Below are 6,571 nucleotides of genomic sequence, written 5' to 3'. Positions count from 1 at the left end.
TAGATGGATTAAATGTGTGTTAGTCTCGGGGAACACATGTATACCTGTGGCGGATTCATTTCGATATATGGCAAAACCAATACAATATTGTAAAGTTAAAAAATAAAATAAAATTAAAAAAAAAGAACATGGAATACATAATAATTCCTATATTAATAAAAATTAAGTCCCAGTAGAAAGAGAAGAAAAGGAAACAGAAAGGCAATTCACAAAAGAAGAAATTTAAATGGCCACTAAATTTAGCTAAAGTTAGTCACCTTCACTAGGAAATACAGATGGCCTATAGGCACATGAAAAGATGCTCAACACTGCTATTTATTACAGAAATGAAAATCAAAACTACAACAGACAAGGTCATTACATGTAAAACAAAATTAAAAATAAAACAAAATAAAATGCAAAAACAACAGTGTCATTCCCATCACACCAGTCAGGATGGCCATCATTAGAAAGTGTGCAAACAACAAATTCTGGAGAGGGTGTGGAGACAAGGGATCCCTCCTACACTGTTGGTGGGAATGTAGGCTGGTGCAGTGGGAACAGTGTACACTCTGGAGAACAGTGTAGAGGTCCCTCAGAAAACTAAAGTCAGAATCACCACGTAACCCAGCAATCCCACTCCTGGGCATATACTCAGACAAAACTATGATTCAAAAAGACAGGGCTTCCCTGGGGGCTCAGTGGTAAAGAATCCTGCCAAGGTAGGAGACACAGGTTTGATCCCTGATCTGGGAACGTCGCACATGCTGAGGGGAAGCTAAGCAGCCACTGAAGCCTGCACACCCTAGAGTTTGTGCTCCACAACAAGAGGAGCCACGGCAGTGAGACGCCTGTGTGGCACAACTAGACAGTGGCCCACGCTCACCGCAGATAGAGAAAGCACCCACGGCAATGAAGACCCAGCACAGCCAAAGACAAATAAATAAAATTTTATATGTAAAAAATTCTATGATAAACCATAATGGTAAAGAATATTTTTAAAAAGAATGTATATATTATATAACTCAATGTATATGTATAACTGAATCAATTTTCTGTCCAACAGAAATTGACAATGTAAATCAACTATAGTTCACTTAAAAAAAAAAAATCTTTAAAAAGAAAATAAAGTTGCAAAAACGTTCTAAGGTACCAGCTTCGCTATTGAACATGTCCTATGTGGAGTATCCTGGATGAAGAGAGAAATCCCACCTCCATCTTTGGATAAATTGAGTATCATCCTGAAGAAAGCACTTTTTACACTGGCTCAAAACAAGTACCAGTCATCTTGCCTAGACATAAGACCATGTCTGTTTCTGTCCCTTGTTTCTGCATCCAGTGAACACTCTTCTCCCAGGCTGGGCAAGGCCTTCGGACACTTGAGGCCTCTCACTAGGCCTAGGCCACCAGCTCTTGGGGGAGAGGTGGGGAGAGTAAGTACCATCAATTGCTTAGTGTGGTTTCCTCTCTCCCTTGGAAAGTAAGTCTTTCAAGCTGATTATCAGTATGGAAGCCCTGCTTTGCAACTTGGTATGTGCTGGGTCTCCATTTTTAGAACACAGTTCTGGTTTAAGGGTTTTTTTTTTTAAGGGTTCCCAACTTGGAGTGCTTTCTGGCTTGCTTCTCCACCAGGGTTTGTTCCCATCCCCTGAATCAGGGGTGACTCCATGGGTGTGTGAGCTGAGGGCCCAACTCTCAGATTTGGCTGTGGCTACTCTCGAAATATCTCATAAAGTTATCTTTGAATTTGTGTTTTGTAAGCAAAGTCTGATGACTCTAACAGCAGAGTACACACACACACACACACACACACACGCATACACAAGCCAGCCTGTGGGCACAGCAGGCAATGTGCTGAAGGGACAGCCAGGCCCAGATCTAAGCTCAGGTTAGTGACAGTGGTGGTGGCAACAGCAGAAGCATTGATGGCGGCACTGGCCACAGCCCCAGAAAAGGGAGAAGCTCCTCGTGGGAGCCATGGGAGTCCAGTGAAACCACCAGAGCCAGTCTGAGCTCTGGGATGGGAACTTCCATTGCTCAGGCAATAAACTATGACAGTAAATTATTACAAAATAAAATTGTGCACATGGACATTGCAATAAAACCTATCAGGAAGTTATTAGAATTCTTTAAATAGTTCAGAATCTCTAGTTTTGAAAAATATAACAGCACTGCAAAGCAAATATCCACAGACTTAGAAAGTAAATTTAAAGACCACTGCATTCAACAGAAAGGACATTTTCATACAGTGCTTCAGATTATCCAATTATTAACAAGAAAGACAACTTAGAGTTTTTATTATAATGGAAGATAAAGCAAAAGAATGCATAAATAAGCATTTTAAATTATACACAAATCATGAAACTGCTTTCAATTTCTTGTTTAACCTCTGCAAGTTACCAGAAATACTAGAGAAACATTAAAATGCCATTGTGTAAATTTATATTTAAAATTAAATTCAGACTTAACATGAAGCTGATCGTCAGCTCTAGATGTACTAAAATTTATTCTTTGTAGTAATTTGCTGTATTGTTTCAGTCTCTAAAATACAAATAACCTTTCCAGTAACAGTTGTACCAGGAGAAGGATCCTTCTCAAAACTAGCAATTATTAAAAATTATTTAATATCTTGCATTTGCCAAGAGTGACTAAGGTCACTTTCAATTATATCAATTGAAAATGAAGCTGCTAAAAGTACAACTTTTGATGACCTAAGAAATAAATTTGCAAAAAAGCGAACCAGTAAATTCTATGGTCAAGTTATTGCATTAATAAAATGTTATTTACTATATTATATGACACTAGAAGTGTATTTTTGCATTTGTAAGTTTTTATTCTGTTATTTATATGACATTATTATGCTTATTATATTTATAAGTAATAAGATCCTTTTAAAAGAAAAAGTTTTATATTTTAGTACCTTTAATCGCACTTTTCTTCCCTACTTTTTGGACAAGAGTCTCACATTTCATTTTGCACTGGGTCTTCCAAATTATGTAGCCACTCCTACCCTGGACCATTTTCTAGAGGTGAGCCAGCCACCACCACCCTTTGTAGAGAAGACCAGTCTACTAGCTCTTAGGCAGCTGGTCTTGGGAAGCAAAATGACCCATTTAGAGATGGACTGGGGACCTTGTGTGCTGATTACACAAGCCCACAGCTGAGCAAAGGCAAAATAACGCACAGGCCAGTCAGAGGCCTCTTCTCTGTTACCATGGTAGAATCGCCAGCCCTCATACATAAGCTCTGCAGCCAGCTATGACTGAAAGCATCACCCCAACCTCCCTCTCCTTCAATGTCTTGTCCTTCTCTGATGAATATCTGCATTTCTCTGGGGACACACCGTGAAGTAAGACTGAAGTTCCGCTGAGAAGACTCAGCATGGGATATGTTGCCTTTTCATTACTCAGACCCCAACAGCCAGTTTCTCAGCCTTTCCCTCTAAATGCTATTTGGTTATTCCTGTTAGATACACAGAAGCTGTCACAGGGTCACTTCACCAAGGCTGTCAGTGGAATCCTGGCAGTGGAGGAAAGCCCTGCAGGCACTTGAGGCTGAGTCATCCTTCGAGTGAGGAGGAGTTTGGGACAGAAGCTGCCCCAGGTGATGCTCCACTGTACTTTGGAACGAGGTAGGACAAAGAGATTCTACTAACACGGTGATGGATCACCTTTGCACTGCTTCATTTCACTTCATACAAACCACTTTGGCAACTTTCATAACAACACAACCACACATAGGATTGTATTCAGGCCACCTGAATCCTTCTCCAATTTCTACTACTGTACAGTTTGACAACTTGATCATTTCCTGCCCTGAGCTGTTTTCTGTTTCTGTTTTCTGTGTCTGTTTTTTCTGTTTCTGTTTTCTGTTTCCAAGGAGCTTGTGCATTACAAGCTCCTTGAGGACAGAGACCATGTCTTCTCCTGAGCCTCCAAGTATAACAATAATGCTATCGTTTCTAGAACACTAACAATTCACTTTTTCACCTATTAACTCATCAACCCTCACAGCACGTACTGCCCCCCAAGCCAGGATGATGCTCATTTTATAGAGGAGATGATCAAGACCCTAGAAGATCTCTGGTTTGCCCATAGCTCCACAGCTGCTAAAGAGCCCAGTCACAGACCTGAGTGACTCAGATCACAGCACCTTTGGGGAGGGGGCCATCTCTAATAGGACAGGCTTACTCCTTCTGCACACTGTCTAGCACAGTGTGTTACAAATGTGGATGTTTACTGACAAACAATTAATCTCAAAAATACACAAGCAACTCCTGCAGCTCAATTCCAGAAAAATAAGCGACCCAGTCCAAAAAATGGGCCAAAGAACTAAACAGACATTTCTCCAAAGAAGACATACAGATGGCTAACAAACACATGAAAAGATGCTCAACATCAGTCATTATCAGACAACTGCAAATCAAAACCACAATGAGGTACCATCCCACACTAGTCAGAATGGCTGCTATCAAAGAGTCTACAAACAATTAATGCTGGAGAGGGTGCGGAGAAAAAGGAACCCTCTTACACTGTTGGTGGGAATGTAAACTAGTACAGCCACTATGGAGAACAATGTGGAGATTCCTTAAAAAATTGAAAATAGAACTGCCATACAACCCAGCAATCCCACTGCTGGGCATACACACTGAGGAAACCAGAATTGAAAGAGATACGTGTACCCCAATGTTCATCGCAGCACTGTTTACAATAGCCAGGACATGGAAGCAACCTAGATGTCCATCGGCAGACGAATGGATAAGAAAGCTGTGGTACATATACACAATGGAATATTACTCAGATTTTAAAAAGAATGCATTTGAATCAGTTATGATGAGGTGGATGAAACTGGAGCCTATTATACAGAGCAAAGTCAGAAAGAAAAACACCAATACAGTATATTAATCAATATATATGGAATTTATAAAGATGGTAACGATGACCCTATATGCGAGACAGTGAAAGAAACATGTAAAGAACAGACTGTTGGACTCTGTGGGAGAAGGCAAGGGCGGGATGATTTGAGAGAAGAGCATTGAAACATGTATATTATCATATGTGAAATAGATTGCCAGTCCATGCACGCCAGTCCACGCTTTAGTGCCTGAGGCAGGGTGCTCAGGGCTAGTGCACTGGGATGACCCAGAGGGATTGGATGGGGAAGGAGGTGGGAGGCGGGCTTCAGGATGGAGAACAGATGTATACCCATGGCTGATTCATGTCAATGTATGGCAAAAACCACCACAATATTGTAAAGTAATTAATCTCCAATTAAAAAAAATAAATAAAAATTTTAAAATGCTACTAAATGATAAAAATTAAAAAAAAACAAAAAACAACAAATATGGATGCTTGAGCGAGACCTTGTGACAACAGATGTTTTCACGTTTACCATCAGAACCACAACTCTATGTCTGCTTTTTCTACTACTTGACAGCGCATCCTCAAAATCTCTCTCTTGTGAAGCTTGCCTGCACTGTTCTGGGACTGCTGAGCATGTCAGGGGCTTTGGGCAGGAAGGCATGGGACTTTCCATGACTCAGTCTTCCCAGTGGCCTCATGCTTCCTGCCACCTCCCAGGATGGAGCGGACAGCAACAGCAGCTTGAAGGACTCTGTCTAGACTTGCTTCATGGCAGTGGTGACCATCCACAAGCTGTGGCCTCTTTTCTTTGCCCTGGATGAAGGAAGTGTGGAACTTTTGGCCTCCAGGCAGAGCCAACCCCACCTGGGCTTCTCTCCTAAGTCTCTACAGCCAAGGAAATGCTGGCCTACAGCTCACTGCGACTTTAATAAATGTCTTCATTTGTTTATAACCATGGGGTGAGGGAGGCCTACTGAGGGTAGAAAAGCACCGAAGCCACAAAGAAAAGAGATTAAAAACCTGGGCTACACAATCATCCAAAATTTGGAGCCATAAAAACATCACAAAGTTAAAATAACATTTAAATGTCTGCAGCATGTAGAACAAGCTAAGGCTAATATTCAGTATGTCAATAATTCTTACAATTCATTAATAAGGTGAACCATTTAATAAAAAGGGGGAAAGAATATAAAGAGGTACTTCATAGTAAAAGAAATAGAAATGGAAAACGGCAAAGGAAAATATTCCATTTCTCACGGTAAACAAAAATACAATTAAAACACTAAAATGTTATAGTTCATCAAACTAGCAAACATTAAAAAAAACAGGTAATACCCAGTGTTGGAATTTCAGTTTGACCTACCAAGAAAAAAAGAAGACAGAGAATTCAAATAAATAAAATTATAAAGGAAAGAGGAGACATTACAACTGATACCACAGAAATACAAAGGATCCTAAGAGACAACTACGAACAACTGTGCTGTGTTCAGTCGCTCAGTCATGTCTGACTCTTTGTGGCCCCATGGACTGCAGCCTACCAGGCTTCTCTGTCCATGGAATTTCCCAGGCAAGAATACTGGAATGGATTGCCATTTCCTACTCCAGGGGATCTTCACAACCCAGAGATCGAGACCACATCTCTTGCTTTGGCAGGCAGTCTCTTTATCACAGTGCCACGTTATAGCCCAGCAAATTGGACAACCTGGAATAAATTGATAAATATACAACCA

General features: G+C 40.7%; 1 long non-coding RNA gene across 6 annotated transcripts in view; it reads right to left on the bottom strand.

The window, feature by feature from the left end:
- Positions 1-5,990: 5,990 nt before the first annotated feature.
- LOC147363301 (uncharacterized) overlaps positions 5,991-6,571 on the bottom strand; it is a 53,053-nt gene continuing 52,472 nt past the window's right edge. For all 6 annotated transcript variants that reach the window (XR_015136905.1, XR_015136903.1, XR_015136900.1 and 3 more), the window contains one exon: positions 5,991-6,543. This is a non-coding gene — a long non-coding RNA (uncharacterized LOC147363301). The remainder of the gene's footprint in view (positions 6,544-6,571) is intronic.

Source organism: Bos grunniens, chromosome 11, assembly GCF_055505025.1.
Source record: "Bos grunniens cultivar Pamir isolate PY7600 chromosome 11, Bosgru_T2T1.0, whole genome shotgun sequence".
Classification (NCBI taxonomy): Eukaryota; Metazoa; Chordata; class Mammalia; order Artiodactyla; family Bovidae; genus Bos; species Bos grunniens.
The sequence above is the reverse complement of the archived record's forward strand: the minus strand, read 5'-3'. Positions and strand labels throughout refer to the sequence as shown.